Source organism: Pongo pygmaeus, chromosome 11, assembly GCF_028885625.2.
Source record: "Pongo pygmaeus isolate AG05252 chromosome 11, NHGRI_mPonPyg2-v2.0_pri, whole genome shotgun sequence".
Classification (NCBI taxonomy): Eukaryota; Metazoa; Chordata; class Mammalia; order Primates; family Hominidae; genus Pongo; species Pongo pygmaeus.
Window position 1 is genome coordinate 1451165 of NC_072384.2, and position 19202 is coordinate 1470366.

At 40.4% G+C, this 19202-nt stretch overlaps 1 pseudogene; it reads left to right on the forward strand.

Moving 5' to 3' along the window:
• Positions 1 to 15275: 15275 nt before the first annotated feature.
• Positions 15276 to 16335, forward strand: LOC129026139 (C-terminal-binding protein 2-like; annotated as a pseudogene).
• Positions 16336 to 19202: the final 2867 nt, after the last annotated feature.

Here is a 19202-nt window from a genome sequence, read left to right on the forward strand (position 1 = left end):
TGTCATATCACCTGTGGGCTAGGCCCAGAGATGTCAGTGTTTCTCCTGTGGGCATATCTCAGGCTGGAGAGGAGAATCACATCACCTAAGCAATGGACCAAGAAATACGTCATGGTCTTTCTCATGGTCAAAGCCCAGGTAAGAGAATGAAGCCAGATCAAATAGTTCATGGGCTCAGAGATATGTCACTATGCTCCCTGTGGACAGGGTTCAGTAGGACACTCACGTTACATTGGTGTTCGTTCAGCAATATGTCCCAATGCCTTCTGAGGGCAGAGCCAAGACAAAAGAGGAAAATCATTTTGGTGTTTTACCCATCGATAAGTCACAATCTCCCCCGTGGGCAAAACCTGAAAAAAGGGAAGAGTCACATTAGCTAAATGCTGCGCCTGGTGATAAGTCACAATTCACCCTGTAGGCAGAGACTAGTCAGATGATGGAGTCACATCATCTGGTGACTGGTGCAGGGATATGCCACCATGCCCTGCTCAGGAAAGACAGTCACATAACCTGAATATCAGGTTCAGTGGTATGTCCCAATGCCTCCTGTGAGCATTCCAAGGCAGGAGAGGAGACTCACATTACCTGTGTGCAAGACCCAGTGATATGTCACACGGAGGAGTACCACTGCCATGCATATTGTGTAAACTATGGTAGAGAAATTGTCACCACAGGGCTCAGCACACTGGTGAGATTATGCTTCTCAGATGCACACTCCACCAATATTCAGGATGGTCTCTATCACACGTGGAGAGAGCCCACTCTTGAGGTCCTGAATTATACATGCAGACACAGTCCACAATTGGGATTGTCACTTTCATATGTGAACACTCAGCCACAGGTGTGATGGTGACTTATTTTTAAACACAGCTCATAGGCAGTTAAGAATTCTTATTTGGACCCTGCCAATTAGAAAGATGTTGACTGTCATACCAGGGCTTAAAGCTAAAGTACAAGGAGGGGTCTGTGCCTGCTTAAGGTTTCACAGAGGATTGTTACATTCACGCATACTCTATAGAGGCTTCATGTGGTGAAGAAAGTGTCCTGACAGGGCCCAGAGCAAAGGTAAGATTGTGAAACTCACATGCTCAGTGAGCCAAGAGTAAAAATTGTCATATTTTCACATGAACACAGCCCACTGTTGAGGTTCCAAATCTCACACCGGGAGGCAGTTGAAAGTTGAAGAACTGACTCTCATAAGTGGATAGGATCCATGTTTGAGTTAGTGACTCTAAAACCAACATTCAGTGAACATGTGAGGCTGTGACTCCATTAAGGGGCCACAGTCCTTGGGAAAGACTGAAGCTGCCATGCACAGATCCAGTGCACCAGTGAGACTGTGACTTGTGCACTTAGATCCAACATACAGAATGTGTTTGCTCTCACACCTAGATATGGGACATGTGCAGGATTGTCAGTCTCAACCCTGGACTTTCCTGGAGGTGTAACTGTGAAATATATCTCGGCCCAGCTCCTGAGTGACTTGACTCTTCTGCCTAGCCCAGCCCGTAGATAAAATTGTGACATTATTGAACCCAGCACCTATGACCCTCCTCTTCTGCCCGGGTCCTCTCAAACAGAGAGATTGTGACAAATCACTGGGACAAGCACCCACATGATGTGACTCTCCTCTTTTGCCTGGGCCCTGCATATTTCGGATGTTGTGACATACTGCTGGGCATAATACCTAGGGAATTGATGACTGCTGCCTGAGCCCTGTTCACAGGGGGCCTTGTGACATCTCTCTGCATTCATCACCTAGAAAAAGTGCCTGCACCCTGCCTACTAAGAAGATTGTAACAGATCACTTGTCCTAGCAACCAAGTGATGTGAGTCTCCTCTCCTGCCTTGGTGCTGCTCGCAGGGGACATTATAACATATACTTGGTGCTGCACCCATGTTTTATAATTTTTCTGCCAGGGCCCTACCAAATATGCTATATTGCTGGGTCCAACACCCAGGTTATGCAGCTCTCCCGCCTGGGTTCTGCTTACAGGGGACATTGTGTCATATCTCTGCACCCATCACTCAGGTGATGCGACTTGCTTCTGCTGACTGATTCCTGCTCAAGTGGGGGTTATGACATATCAATAGGGGCAACAGCTAGCTGATGTAACTATTCTCTTCTGCCTAGGTTCTTCCTGCAATGGAAATTGTGACATATCACTGGGCTTAACACCAAAGTGACATTAGTTTTTTGCTTTGGTTCTTCCCTCAGAAGACATTGTAACATATTGCTGGGCTCAGAAAACATTGTAACATATTGCTGGGCTCAGCACTAAAACGATGTGAGTTTCCTTGCTGGGCCCTGCATACAGGAGCCACTGTGACATGTCTCTTGACTCATCCACTATTTGATGTGACTCTCCTCTGTTCCCTCGGCTTTGCCTATAGAAAATTATCAGCCTGGGCTCCAGAGTCAGCCACCCATCCATGCGCAGACAAGGAGAGGTCTCATTAAGCTTCAGCACAGTGTGGGACCCTAGCTTTTTTTGTAAGGATTTGTTCGACATGAGGCCCACTCACAAGGGCGCTTCATGACTGGACTCAAGGAAAACGAAAAGGTCAACTTGTTTTTGAGATTGTCTGTTGTTTTGCAATAACTATTTCTCAGAAACAGTGCTGCATGAATTCCACAAGGGATTCACACAACCTGTTTCAGGACTGAGTGATCATTGTTTCTGTTCATGTTCATTGAGTTCAGATTTAATATTTAACTTTTCCTTCCCATTCAGGCTCTATCTGACACTGAATCATAGGAAAATATTTTTACAGATATACGGGGAAGGCACAACTGGTATAGATTACAGATAAAGCAGAGGAGAATTAAAGGCACAATTAATAGAAACCACACCCACCATGGCCAACGCCAATGTCAGTTTGACAGCCAGTCCATGATGGGGTCCCGATGGTTAGATTCTACCTGTTTTAATTGTTCTTGCATGTCTTGGGCAAGGAGAGTAATACTGTGAGAATCGTCAGGGATACACACAAAACATTCTGTATGCAGCAAGGTTCGAAGTCCTCCTTGGGCTGCTGTAAGCATACTAATGTCATTCGATTTTGCAACACAACAGTACGCAGCTGAGCAAATGCTTCTGCTAACAACAGAAGTGCAGTGCTGCTATCTTAGGAGCTTTTCTACATGTACACTTCAGATTTGAATTTGATGCTGAAGCAGGATTGTAACGGGGCAAGCGAGAATACTGTGATAGGCTCCACCCCCAGGGAGTCTGGCACGTTCATAACCAGCTATCTTTGTAAGCATCTAGATTACTGGGGAGGAGAATATTATCCCGGATGGTGAATGGAATTAATGGCACACCCATGTGAATCTCCCCATCCAATATGGGGGCAGGTGCAGCCACTCATAGGGTCTGCATACCCAGAGGGCACCCCAGGGGACAACAATGGTTATACTATAATTGTAGTGTATTAAGATGTTATTAAAGTGGCAAAAGAAGTCCAGGTTGGATTGCAAGTGTTGTTGTTTTGGCCCCATTGGTAGTGACAGAGCCATTCAGAAATATTGGCAAGGACAATTCTCCAAGGTAGTCCATTTCCTGTGGCCTCTGGCAATTTGATGCATAGCCAGCATTGACTGCAGCTGGCTTCTGTTGCAGTGGTTGTTGCCCACCTGATGAACTCATACTCGGCCTCAGACATGATGACCCAGGTACCGATTACTAGCAGACAGGTTATTCTCTGTAACAACAAAAATGAGGGGGAACATGATATTGTTTTTCATTTTTTGGAAATTGTACTACTCCATTATTTTCTGCTCCCATATCTACAATGTCACCAGCCTTAGGGGAGGGATCTGATGGAGGCTGTACCCAGATTTTGGCTCCAGGATTTAAGCTACCTATACCAGTGGATCTGAATTTCCCAGTTCCGTATGTAGCCTCTGTTGGGGCAGAGATTTCCTCAGTGGTTAATTGTTAACAAGGTATGAGGTACCATGACAATTGAGCAACCCGAATCTGCAGTCTTGTAACAAAAAATTCTGGACTGATATTGTGTAAAGTGAACTTTAACTCTTCCCGATAATCATTATCAATTATACCACCATAAATTATAATGTGTCTCTTTGCCAGGCTTGAACATGCTGTAATACATTCACCCACATTCAAGTTTGCATGTATGCTGGAAATTTTGGCCTGTTGATCTGCCTGCTGTTTAGTCTGTCAAGAGAAAGCAGAGATGCATGAGCATCAATATGAAAAACAACAATAATAGTAGTGTGCATCAGGATACAGGTATCTTCCTAGTGTTGTTTTCTCCAACACTCTTTATTCGTAATTCACCATTTGTTTCACTGCCATTCAGGCAACTAGGTAGTAAGACCATTTTCTGCTGACTAACAGTCGGTATACAAGCAACAAATCCCTCTGGCCTCCCCCTGAATAGCTCGGAGGATGGCTTCTAGTTCAGCCAGCTGGCTGCTCACACCCCTCACTTCATCAGAAATGCTTATGTTTTTAACAGGATTATAAGCTACAGCCTCCCAGCATCGAGTCCCATCAATGTATTTTGTGGAACCATCAGTAACCAAGTGTGTTTCTGATCCTCTGGGCTTAGTTCTTTAAAAGATTTGCCCCATTGGACAGGGCAGGTTTCCTTCCCTATCTGCAGGACTTGCTCAGTGGTTTGCTGAGCTAGCAAGTTTTGCACATCCTCATTTAAAAATGATATCCGTTTTGGTTCCGACTTAGCCTGGTCTTGTGTGTACCATTTCTATTTACTTTCTTGAGTGTACCCTATCCAGTGAGGTTTGAGGGAGCTCATGACCCAAGTCATAATAGGAATTTGTGGCCTCAAAAAAACATCATGATTAAAACAAAGGTGTTCTGTTTCCTGTAAAGCCCAGTAGCAGGCCAACAGCTGCTTCTCAAAGAGAGTATAAGCTTTGCCAGCCTCTGGAAGCTTCTGGGTCTAAAACTCCAAAGGTATCTTCTTCCCATCTTGTTTGTACCTAAGGATCCAATTAGCATGTTGATCTAGGACAGTTACTTGCAGTTCTGTTGACCCATCCTGTAAGGCCATAGATCCAGGGCCAGTTGCTGTGCTTGTTTGGCTTGTTGAGAAGCCAGGCGGTCTTTCTCTCTCCAGTGAAATTCATAGTGTTTCCTAGTGAATGCATGCAGAGGTTGTAATATATTACCCAAGTGGGGAATATGATGTCTCCAGAATCCAAACAAGCCAATAAAATTTTGGACCTCCTTTTCAGTGGTAGAGCTGCAAATTCTAGTATTTTAGCCTTAGGCTTTGGTAAAATGGAATGTTTCCCTGCATTCCATAGGATGTCATGGAATTTTACAGTTTGTGCAGTCCATTGAATTTTACTAGAGTTAACTTCCCATTCTTGAGATAGGATTTGGGTTTTTACCCTCTCCAAGCCCTGAAAACTGACTAGTTCTTCAGTTTTACCCTGACTGGGCCACTCAGACAGCTGCTTTTTCAGCAATAGGCTGACAGCCTTGAGCCTGATCAGTCAAGACATAGGCCTGGCATGGGGCCAGGACCAGTCTGGAAGTCACATTAAAAATTTCCTTTTCCAGCTTACATTTCTCTTGTAGCAACAAGTCCCTATATTCACACTTTAACTTATAAGCAGTAAGCAAGCACCATCAATGCTGGGAAATTCCCTCAGCATCCCAATTACCAACTGGGATTCCCTGCAGCAGCTCACGCACAGCGAATGATTCAAAATGCACTAATATAGATTCCCAAACTTCACAAAGGCCAGGTCCCTTGGACCAGTCAATGGCCAAGAGGAAGAACGGGAGGAGTTTCCATCCGAATACACAGGAAGTTCCTGAGCTCCCTGTCTGGTTCCTGCTGCCAAAAAAATTGCTCCCTTTCGCTTTTGAATCCTGTTCGTGACGCCAAAAATGTACTGTGCGGGAAACACGCAAGGGGAGAAGAAAACACACACACAAACACACAATAGCTTTAGGGGTAAACAAACTTTATCCCACTTAAATGGCAATGCAGATACAATAAGCAAATATATAAGTAAGTTGCAATGGGACGGGGAGAAGGGGAAAGAGATATATATATATTTACACCCACCAGACTATGGAGGATTCGCCACCAGACTGGGAAGCAACAGCCTGGGCTCCTGATTGGCCACTCGTCCGTGCACAGGTGAGGAGGCATCTCATGAAGCTTCGGCGCAGTCTGGAACCCTAGCTCTTTTTGTAACGACTTATTTGGCATAAAGTCCAGTCAGGAGGGCCCTTCACGACTGGGATCAAGGAACACAAAAAGGTCAACTTTTTTTTAATTTTCTATTGTTTTTCAATAACTAATATATAGGAATAAATTGAAATAGAGATTTATCTGAAACAGAGCTGGCTGAAGGCTTCACGGTGCTCACACACCCTGTTCTGGGACTTGGTGACAATTCTTTGAGTCCATGTTCAATTGAGTTCAGATTAAATGTCTAACTTTTACTCCACAAAGTGTCAAAAGTAATTCCTTCAAATGCAGGAAATTATGTAGCTACTCACAAACTAAACTTCTCAACCAAAAGTTGTAAATTGAGTACAGAGATAAAAAATAAAATAAAATCTAACTACATCTGTCTACAGGAGACTCAATTTGTTGATTGATTTATTTATTTTAGAGAGAGGGTATTGCTTTGTTTCCCAGGCTGGTCTCAAACTTCTGGGCTCAAGTGAACCTCCCATCTCAATCTCCTAAACTGCTTGGGCGACAGATATGAACCATCATAATATATAGTAACAAAAACAGACTGAAAGTGGCAAGATACATCAAAACAATTTTATGCAAATCGTAATCAAATGAAGACAAAGTCACAATTACATTATGCAAAATACTTTTTAAATAACTGTCTTAGTTTATAAAATATACTCTAAGTTAAAACTGTCAAAGAAAACAAGGACAAAATAATGAAAGTGTTTATTCACTGGAAACCTAGGACAATTATATACATTTATATAATTGTGTGTATTTATCTAATTATGTATACACACACACTATATATGCACCTCACATGAGGATTTTAAAATAAATCAATAATATTTTCTCAGAACATAAACAAAAAACTGCAAAGTACTGAGAACAATATTTTAATACACCAGTTCTGTAATTAATAATAAAGCCATATAGAATATTAAAAAGAAAACAGAGGACATGAAAATACTGTAAAGCAGTTAGATATGTAACACATGCATAAAGACCACTCTACACAACAACAAAACTCAAAGTCTTGTCAAAAGCTCATAAAATATCGTCCTAAAAATAAACATTAGGCAAAAAAAAAATTGTAACAGAATTAAAAAAAAATGGAATGTTACAGAAAACCCTTCAAAGAATCAATCAACCCAGGAGCTGGTTTTTTGAAAAGAGTAACAAAATAGACCGCTAGTAAGACTAATAAAGAAGAAAAGAGAGAAGAATCAAATAGACCCAATAAAAAATGGCAAAGGGGATATCAACATCAAACCCGCAGAAATACAAACTACCATCAGAGAATACTATAAACACCTCTACGGAAATAAACTGGAAAACGTAGAAGAAATTGATAAATTCCTGGAAACATACACACCCCCAAGACTAAACGAGGAAGAAGTTGAATCTCTGAATAGACGAATAGCAGGTTCTGAAATTGAGGCAATAATTAATAGCTTACCAAACAAAAAAAGTCCAGGACCAGACGAATTCACAACCGAATTCTACCAGAGGTACAAAGAGGAGCTGGTACCATCCCTTCTGAAATTATTCGCATGAATAGAAAAAGAGGGACTCTTCCCTAACTCATTTTATGAGGCCAGCATCATCCTGATACCAAAGCCTGACAGAGGCACAACAAAAAAACAATATCTCTGATGAACATCGATGCAAACATCTTCAATAAAATGCTGGCAAACCAAATCCAGCAGCACATCAAAAAGCTTATCCACCACGATCAAGTCAGCTTCATCCCTGGGATGCAAGGCTGGTTCAACATACACAAATCAATAAACATAATTCAGCATATAAACAGAACCAACGACAAAAATCTCATGACTACCTCAATAGATGCAGAAAAGGCCTTCAACAAAACTCAACAGCCTTTCATGATAAAAACTGTAAATAAACTAGGTATTGATGGAGCATATCTGAAAATAATAAGAGCTATTTATGACAAACCCACAGCCAATATCATGCAGAATGGGCATAACCTGCACCATTCACTTTGACAACCAGCACAAGACAACGATGCCCTCTCTCACCACTCCCACTCAACATAGTATTGGAAATTCTGGCCAGGGCCATCAGGCAAGAGAAACAAACAAAGATATTCGATTAGGAAAAAGAGGAAGCCAAATTGTCTCTGTGTGCAGATGACATGATTGTATATTTAGAAAACCCCATTGTCTCAGCCCAAAATCTCTTTAAGCTGATAAACAAATTCAGCAAAGTCTCAGGATACAAAATAATGTGCAAAAATCACAAGTATTTCTATACACCAATAACAGACAAACAGAGAGCCGAATCATCAGTGAACTCCCACTGAACAATTGCTACAAAGAGAATAAAATACCTAAGAATCCAACTTACAAGGGTTGTGAAGGATCTCTTCAAGGAGAACAACAAACCACTGCTCGATGAAATAAAAGCAGACACAAACAAATGGAAGAAAATTCCATGCTCCTGGAAAGGAAGAATCAATATCATGAAAATGGCCATACAGCCCAAGATAACTTATAGATTCAATGCTATCCCCATAAAGCTACCACTGACTTTCTTCACACAATTGGAAAAAACTACTATGAATTTCATATGGAACTAAAAAACAGTCTGCATAGGCAAGAAAATCTTAAGCAAAAAGAGAAAAGCTGGAGGTATCATGCTACCTGACTTCAATCTATACTACAGGTCTATAGTAACCAAAACAGCATGGTACTGGTACAAAAAACAGATATATAGACCAATGGAAAAAAAACAGAGACCTCAGAAATACCACCACACATCTACAATGATTGGATCTTTGACAAATGTGACAAAAACAGGCAATGGGGAAAGGATTCCGTATGTAATAAATGTTGCTGGAAAAAATGGTGAGCCATATGCAGAAAACTGAAGTGGGATTTCTTCTTTACACCCTATACAAAAATTGACTCAAGATGGATTAAAGACTTAAATGTAAGACCTAGAACCATAAAACCCTAAAAGAAAACCTAGGCAATACCATTCAGGACTTAGGCATGGGCAAAGACTTCATGACTAAAACACCAAAAACAATGACAACAAAAGCCAAGATAGACAAATGAAATCTAATTAAACTTAAAAGCTTCTACACAGCAAACGAAACTATCATGAGAGTGAACAGGCAACCTAGAGAATGGGAGAAAAATTTTGCAATCTACCCATCTGACAAAGGACTCACATCCAGAATCTACAAAGAACTTAAACAAATTTACAAGAAAAAAATGAGCAATCCCATCAAAAAGTGGGCAAAGGATAAGAACAGACATCTCTCAAAAGAAGACATTTATGTTACCAGCAGACATGAAAAATTGCTCATCGTCACTGGTAATGAGAGAAATGAAAATGAAAATCACAATGAGATACCATCTTAGGCCAGTTAGAATGAGGATCATTAAAATGTCAGGAAAAGGAAACAACAGATGCTGGAGAGGGTGTGGAAAAATAAAAATGCTTTTACACAGTGGGTAGGAGTGTAAATTAGTTCAACCACTGTGGAAGACAGTGTGGCAATTCCTCAAGTATCTACAACCAGAAATACCATTTGACCCAGCAATCCCATTACTGGGTATACATCCAAAGGATTATAAATCATGCTACTATGAAGACACATGCACAAGTATGTTTATTGTAGCACTGTTCACAATAGCAAAGCCTTGGAACCAACTCAAATGTCCATCAATGATAGACTGGATTAAGAAATTGTGGCACATATACACCATGGAATACTATGCAGCCTTATAAAAGGATGAGTTCATGTCATTAGCAGGGACATGGATGAAGCTGGAAACCATCATTCTCAGAAAATTATCACAAGGCCAGAAAAACAAACACTGCATGTTTTCACTCATAGGTGGGAGTTGAACAATGAGAACACATGGACACAGGGCAGGGAACATCAAATGTTAGTGCCTGTTTGGGGGTGGGGTGCTATGAAAGGGATAGAATTAGGAGAAACACATAATGTAAATGATGAGTTGATGGGTGCAGCAAACCAACATGGCACATGTATACCTAAGTAACAAACCTGTACGTTCTGCACATGTACCCTAGAACTTAAATTATAATAAAAATTAAAGTGACAGACTATAATTTCTCACCAAAATGGATGAAAACTAGAAATCAATAACAGAAAAAAATTCATAAAATTCACAAATACCTGAAAATTAAACAATTTAGTCTTCAACATGCTTTTGTTCAAGAGTTAGAAAATTTAATATTTTCAACGTGTTTATAACGCCCAAAGTGAGCTACAGATTTAATACAATTCCTATGAAATTCTTAATATTATTTTTGACAGAAACAGAGAATGTGACTCCCCAGAGTATACGGAATTTCAGGGGACCACATAAAAAGAGTTGGAAGCATACAATTCCTGATTTCAAAACATGTTAGAAATTTACAGTAATCAAAATCGTTTGTTACTGGCAAAAAGACAGACAACTAGACTAATAAAAAAATCTTTGCCAATTCTGCAGACAGTGCCTGCATCATCCTGCAGACTGACAATGATCTTTTTGCTGCTGATGACTTTAAAGTGTAAGACAGAGCAGGCCATATTCCTGTTTGTGGAGAGAGACATTACTGATAACACCAGTGTCACTCAGCCTCTGCTGGAGACAGAGATGGAGGCCCTCAAGGAAGAGCTGCTCTTCATGAAGAACCATGAGGAGGAAGTTAAAGGTCTAAAATCCCTGATTTCCAGCTTTTGATTGACCATGGAGGTAGATGTCCCCAAGTCTCAGGACCTTGGCAAGATCATGGCAGGCATCCGGGCCCAATATGACGAGATGGCTGAGAACAACTGAGAGGAGCTGGACAAGTACTGGTACCAGCAGACTGAGGAGAGCATCACAGTAGTCAACAAGCAGTCCGCTGAGATCAGAGCTGCTGAGAGGATGCTCAGGGAGCTGAGATCTACAGTCCAGTCCTTGGATATAGACCTGGACTCAGTGACATATCTGAAGGCCAGCTTGGAGAGCAGCCTGAGGGAGGTAGATGCAGATGGAGCAGCTCAACACGATCCTGCTGCACCTGGAGTCAGAGCTGGCCCAAACACGGGAAGAGGGACACCAGGCCCAAGAGCACGAGTACCTGTGGAACATCAAGGTCGAGCTGGAGGCTGAGATTGCTACCTACTGCTGCCTGCTAGAAGATGGGGAGGACTTGAATCTCCTTGATGCTCTGGACAGCAGTAAATACCTTCAAGCCATCCAAAAGAAAAGCCCTCGCCGGATAGTGGACGGCAAAGTGGTGTCTGAGACCAACAACACAGACGTTTTGTGGTGCTGAGCCAGCAGAAGCAATGTCCCTTTGGGGAGCAGGAGGCCAGTAAAAAGTTCAGAGGTCAAAAAAATTACCTTCAAATCACAGAAGTGTTTTCTTCACACAAAAGTAATATAGATTCATTAATACATAGAAGTGTAAATTAGGACAATTTCCACAACTACTAACCAAGAGAGGATTAAAAAAATAATTGACCACCAAGTAATAAAACAAATACACAAGTCATAAAGTATGAGTAATGTTTATGCAGGCAAATGAACAGAGAATTATATCAGCAACAGACATAGTTGATTCATATTTGACTTATTTTCTACACTCCTTGAAACTGTACACAGTTGAATATAATCATACAAAATTATAATATATAGGCAGAATCTAAAAACTCAATTAAATGACGTAAGGCAGCCTTTCTAACAAGGAAATAAAAGAATATAAAATATTACAAAATAAAATTAAATAAACATTAACTTGTGAAATACCGAATAAACAAATCATACAACTGAAGAAGACCCTTTCTAGATAACTAGCATGTTCAACAATAACTGGGCACCGTAAAGAGCAGATTTTGAATTATTAGCATATGGTTAGAGTAACAAAATTGCACAATTATACATTATAATCTCCCATAAAGAGCATTTAGAAGAAAATTTTAATAAAGATTTCAACGATACTAGAGAAACTTTTTATTATGTTCTTAATATATTACTCCTCTTTTTATACAAATGGAAAGGCTATAATTTATTTTTTTATTTAATTTTTTGAGACGGAGTCTCGCTCTGTCACCCAGGCTGGAGTGTAGTGGCGAGACTTCGGCTCACTGCAACCTCCACCTCCCGGGTTCACGCCATTCTCCTGCCTCAGCCTCCCGAGTACCTAGGACTACAGGTGCCCACCACCACGCCCGGATAATTTTTTTGTATTTTTAGTAGAGATGGGGTTTCACTGTGTTAGCCAGGAAGGTCTTGATCTTCAGACCTCCTGATCCACCCGCCTCGGCCTCCCAACGTGCTGGAATTACAGGCTTGAGCCACCGCGCCTGGCTGGCTATATTTTTTGTATTTTTAGTAGAGAAGGGATTTCACCATGTTGGCCAGGCTGGTCTTGAACTCCTGACCTCGTGATCCACCCATCTCAATCTCTTAAAGTGCTGGGATTACAAGCATGAGACACCGCACTGGCCTATAATTTATTTTTTTAAAAACAAAGAAAAGACTTACATTTTTAAATACGGGAACAACATGAATATTGTAAACTATGCTGTGGAACACTACAATATAATAAGCAATTAGAAATAAATTATACTATCATTCAGATAAATGATGAGGAAAGTAAATGGAAACACTAATGATAAATTTTTCTATGCCGTGAACTTAGACACAAACTAAATCTTTTCTTAATGTGATGTGCATACTATCAAATTAACTTTTTATACAACACATAAATTCAAGTGTGCTATTCCGAAACCCCTGAAGCTAAAATTATAGGCTGATTTAACATACATAAAAACAAGGCAGGGAAAACGTACAGATCACAGTCCCAGTAAGCTTTATATAAGATTAATTAATAAAATAACTCATAAAGAAATAATGTAACAATTAAGAATTTGTTCTATTCCTGGCAAGTTTCTAAGTTTTTCTTTGGCATTAACGTCTTTAAAAATTCTTTGAGATGAGTAGATACAATAAACTATTTCACACGTGAGATGTTTGCCATAGAGAGTTTACATTTCTAAGTTGGTTTCTACTAAGGAAAAGAAAACTTTTTGACCTACATTACCAGAGATGAAAAAAAGAATAAAGTGAAATAGAAGATTCAACTTTATCATATGTACTTAAGTGCTTTGAGCTCTGATAAATTCTTTTTCCGGTTTTTTTGGCAGGATCACATTTGAAATCATAGGACTGAAAATTATGAAGCAGAAACATTTGTCCTAAGTGTTTCTGAAATATGTGAACCAAACCCCAACGTCTGCACTTTTACTCTCACAAACTTCTGACATGAGGCACAGATTTTTACAAAACAGCTTAACATAGAAGTCTCGCAAAATGTACAGGTTTCCCCAGATCCCAAAACAATAGAAAAGCACTGAGACCACAAGGCCTTCAAGGGAATAACAGAAAGAAGAGGAGAACTTTGGCTCTCACTGTGAATGCTCTGGAATGTTAGTGGAGGAGCAGGAGAAGCCTTAGAAGATTTAAGACCATAATAAGCATAGGGTAGGAAATTTCCCTCTGTGGCAGCAAAAGAAGTAAATCTAGAATTTTCCAGAACCAATTTCTTTGAAGCAGAACTTCCAACACCACATTTTTAAGGTTTTCTCCTTGGCCTTTGCACCTCTCATCTTTGTTATTTGTTCATTCTTGCCTATTGGGATGATGCCTATTATTCTCTCTCTTTTTACATTCCAAAGGTATTTCCTTTACTGTAGAATGGGGCATCCAAGGGAGACTACAGCCATGAGTTCTTAGTTTCTGTTTCTGGTTAAGCCAGTAAGGCCCTTTCCTCATCCCCCTTTGCCGCTTATCACTAGAGACGGAACCTAAAAACCGTTGCTGCAGGCTGCTAAAAACCTAAAACAAAACAGAGCCATAACAAAAACAAAACAAGGCAGATTGGAAAAGCTTGCGTACAAGGCAACCAGGTCTGGCTTATATTCACCACATCCCTTCTTCTTTCCCAGAACAGCAATTGGGCTCAAGAGAAATCGTCCAACTTTTAGTATCTTCCTCAGTATAGAAAGAGAACAGTGGAACATATGTTCAAAGGTTTGGCTTTTTGGGCTACTGCTGATGGCTAGATTCTGTCTCCCCCAACAGGGAGTGCTAAAGGAAATGGCAGAGTAATGAGAATGACAATTTATGACTGGTGAGAAGAGAAGTTGCATGCTTATCATAGCCTCAGAGAAACAAACACTGCAATCAACTGCGGAAGCAAAGGGCTACAGTGTCTGGAAAACAATGGGAAAAATATCTTTACCTTAAAAATACACACACAAAGCCAGAGAAGACACATTGAAGACCTGTTAATGAAACACCAGGATGTACAGCCTCACTGATTGTTGTATTATCTTGTAGTAAGAACGTTAGTACATACTACATTACACAGTTGTTTTATAAATTTCTGAATCTCATCAAAAGGTTGCAGGGCATACAGAAAAGGATGAAAACATGTTCCAATTGAAGAAATAAAATAAACCTACAAATATTGACTTTTAAAAATCTTTGTTGACTTTTAAAGGTCAAAATTTGTAGGTTTACTCTTTGTTGTTGTTGTTGTTTTCGCATTATATAATTTAAAAAATCAAAATAATTATCAAAGCTCCTTAATGACATGGACACTCCTCCGGTCCGCAGGGCCCCTGCAAGGGAGGAGACTCGACACCATGTGGGACACCCGGTGGACCCCCAACCCACGCCCAAGGCTCAGAGCAGGAGCAAGGACCTGGCTGCACCAGGCCGAAGCCGCCTCCACCCCCAGCAGTCGCGGACTCCAGGAGCTCCAGACCTGGGGTTGTGGTGAGATTCGTTGATTGACTGATCGGTGGTGGCTGAGTTGCAAGCAAATGGGTTTCATCACCTTAAATGGTTTTGAACCAATGAAGCTATATTCTCTTAAAAAGAAGGACAGCCCATCGTGTGAACTATAGAGCTTGTGGACAAATTTATATTGGGTTCTTAGTGGCATCATGCACACAGACTCCTGCGAGTTCCCCTAAGGTCTTAGAGGACTGCTTTGCCTTTTGATCTGAGAGTTGCAAAGTTCTGTAAAGAATGGCCCTTGTGGATAAGCGCTAAGTCAAGAGACAGCGACTGGACAGAATAGTGAAGGATTCGCCGCCAGACCATGAAAGACCCCCTAAGCCCCCACTCACTGGCGGCATTGCTGGTCGGCCATGACTGCACTGTGGACATGCCCATGCGGAAGGACCTGGCCACCGTGGCCTTCTGTGATGCAGTCCACGCAGGAGATCGACGAGAAAGTTCTAAACGGAGCCGTGGGGGCCATGACGTACCACACCATCACCTCAACAGGGAGGATCTGGCAAATTTCAAGGCTTTGAGAGTGATCGTGCAGGTGGGCTGTGGCTATGACAACGTGTACATCAAGGCTGCTGGTGAGCTCGGAATTGCTATGTGAAACATCCCGTCCGCAGCCATGGAAGATACAGCCGACTCCACCATCTGCCACATCCTCAACATGTACCGGAGGAACACATGGCTGTTCCAGGCACTGTGGGTAGGCAAGCGAGTTCAGAGCATGGAGCAGACCTGCGAGGTGGCCTCGGGAGTGGCCCTCATTCGTGGGAAGACGCTGGGCCTCATCGGCTAGGGTCGTACGCAGCAGGCTTTTGCAGTTCCAGCCACAGCCACAGCCACAGACTTTGGATTCAGCTTCATATTTTATTACCCCTACTTGCAGGATGGGATCGCGCAGTCCCTGGGCGTGCAGAGGGTCTACACCATGCAGAATTTGCTGTATCAGAGCGACTGCGTCTCCTTGCACTGCAGTCTCAACGAACATAAACACCACCTCATCAATGACTTCACCATAAAGCAGATGAGGCAGGGAGCATTCCTTGTGAACACAGCCCGTGGTGGCCTGGTGGATGAGAAAGCCTCAGCACAGGCCCTCAAGGAGGGCAGGATACGAGGGGCAGCCTTCGACGTGAATGAGTCGCACCCCTTTAGCTTTGCTCAGGGTCCCTTGAAAGATGCGCCCAATCTCATCTGCACTCCTCAAACTGCCTGCTACAGCCACCCAACTAGCCCTCAAACACGGAGACAATCGAAAGCACGCCAACGAGAAATAACAGATAATGCCGGAAGGTAATCATTCAGATACACTCGGGAACAAGAGACAGTGAAAAATAGATAAACTAAGAGAAAAAGAATGTGACGCTCTTTTTATCTGATTCTGGACATATGTATCATTGATATTGCAGTGTTAAAACTACAAGAGCTAGAAAACTGAAGATGTCGTCTGCTTACGGAAGCTCTGAAAGACTAGGGTGTGATTTATTAACGACCAACTTCCGTTATTGTGTGTTAGGTTTTTCATCTGTGCGTCAAATCACAAAGAATAAATAGACCTTTTTCCTTTATCAGTCCCTTGGGCACAACAGGTCCAGAACACCCTGCTCAGAATGCTGCATCAAGACTTCAGACATCAAAATAAAAACCATGAGAAGGAAATCCCCATCCTGTGACTTGAGTCCCTACAGTCTACAGGGACTGGTTACCGCTTTTTGATAATAGGAAGATTTTATTACTACAAAATGTGGAGTAAACTGTTTGCCTGTGTTAGACATCCGTACGCATAGGATTGAAGACAGTACCGGCTCCTGTACAGAGAAGCATCCCTCACAAGTAAACTGCATACTGAGGGGGCAAATTGGTTGTAAGTTCAGTAAAAGCCTCCGATAATGCAAAAACAAAAAAAAGTATTAAGTTTCACAAGCTCTTTGTAATCAAGTATATTTTCTCAGTTTCAGATCCTCTGCTATTTTATTGAGTGGAAAGTCTTGCACTAAAAGGGTTCAAGAAAAATAATATTGCATTTCCTTATGTCACAGGAAACACTTTTAATGGTAACTTGCCAGATGATCTATGAACAAACCCACTTTCTTAAACACTAATAAAGTCTTCTTTTCTTCACGTTGTGTTTTATACAAGAATACTTCAGATGTATTGGATGTGACTGATTTTAACAAATTCTATTAGATTTGCATGAACTAGTTACATGTTCTATTCATAGTCTTTTGTGAATCATTGTCTTTTTGTTTAAATACATGGCCTATTTTGGTCCTTTGATTAGGCACATTCCCACTTTTGTAACAAAAGAAAAATTTTTAAATGGTCCCAAACAGAAAAATGATGGGTATCAGAAGTACGTTTTGTTTTAGTGTAGTGCGAGTTACCGTTACTGTAGTTGTTTATTGTAAAGATAGACATTTAGCATTCAGTGCAGTTTTCAATAAAATGTAATTAGAAGAAACTGCTTAATGAACAAAAACAGAACATAGACAAGAAAAGAATATTAGAAGTGATACATAAAGAAAATGAGATATCAATAAAAAGATTTTTAAAAACCAACAACAATCGTGAATCTGAAGAACATAAAAACTATATTAAAAATTTAATCAACAGTCACAAAGGGAGGGTAATAAAGCAGAAAAATTACAGAGTTGATGACATTGTAGTTATAAATATTGAGTGATGAAAACAAATTTTTTAAATAGAATGGAGAAAAAAATATGGGACCTACTGCACACCATCAAGTGGACCATTGTATTTATAAAAGGAGTCTTAGAAAAACAATATAGTAGAAAAGTAATAGATTATTTTTAAAAAGTAGCTGAGAAATCCCCAGATGACAAGGTAATTAAACAAGAAGTAATACTTCCAAACAAAAAACTTAAACTGGAATAATATCACTTCAGAAATAAAAAAACTAAGCCTTTCCAAAATAAATAAAAGTTGAGTCTGTTACTAACCACTAGAACAGTCCTAAAGGAAAGGTTAAAGAAACTCCATCACATCCAAAAATGAAATGATGCTGCACAGCATCATAAAAGCACTTGAAAATAGAAAACACTCCATTAAAGGTAAATATATAAACAGGTAAAGAAATCACTACTGTCATAATGATGGTGCACAAAACTTTCAAAATATTGCTATGGAATTTAAAAAATGAAGCAAAAATCTCCATAAATATGTGTTCATAGACAATAAGAAAAGATAATATCTGATGTTAATAACACAGTGGGGGTATGAAGAGGTACAACTTTGCATTCAGTTGAAATATAGTTGTTATATACTGTCATAACATTAAGATGATTTATGAAGTCTTTATTTCTCAAGATGATTACCAGAAAAACCTGTAGAATGTAAGCAAAAACAAATGAGAAAGAAATTGAATCATGTCACTACAAAATCAACAAACAAAAATAAAGCAGTAAGAGAAAAAATGATAAATAATACATCTACAAGAAACACAGAAGACAATTACAAATAATAAAGTAACTTCATTAACTGCAGTAATTACTTCAAATATAAAAAGTTAAATACCTTAAAGAAAATTAATAAATAATTTAATGGATTAAGAACAAAGAAGATCCAGCAATGTGTTCTCTACAAGAGTCAGTTCAGCTCTAAGGACTCAAATAAGTTGAAAGTAACAGTATAAAGAAAATATATTTTATGCAAAGAGTAGCTACATTTGGAGGGCCATGGTCATAATTATATTAAAGAAAATATATTTTAAATCAAAAATGTGAACAAGAGACAGATTGGTATTATATTTTTGTTTTTGTTTTTGTTTTTGGAGACAGAGTCTCATTCTGTCACCAGGCTGGAGTGCAGTGGCACGATCTCGGCTCACTACAACCTCCGCCTCCGTGATTCAAGCGATTCTCCTGCCTCAGCTCCCCGAGTAGCTGGACTACAGGCACGCGCCACCACACCCAGCTCACTTTTGAACTTTTTAGTAGGGATGGGGTTTCACCTTGTTGGCCAGGATGGTCTCGATCTCTGGACATCAAGATTCACCCGCCTCGGCCTCCCAAAGTGCTGGGACTACAGGCGTGAGCCACTGCGCCCGGCCGAGACAGATTGGTATTAAGTAATGGTGAAATGGATTAATTTTCGAGGAATCTATAACAATAATTTATAAATCATATATATATAAATTGAAAAATC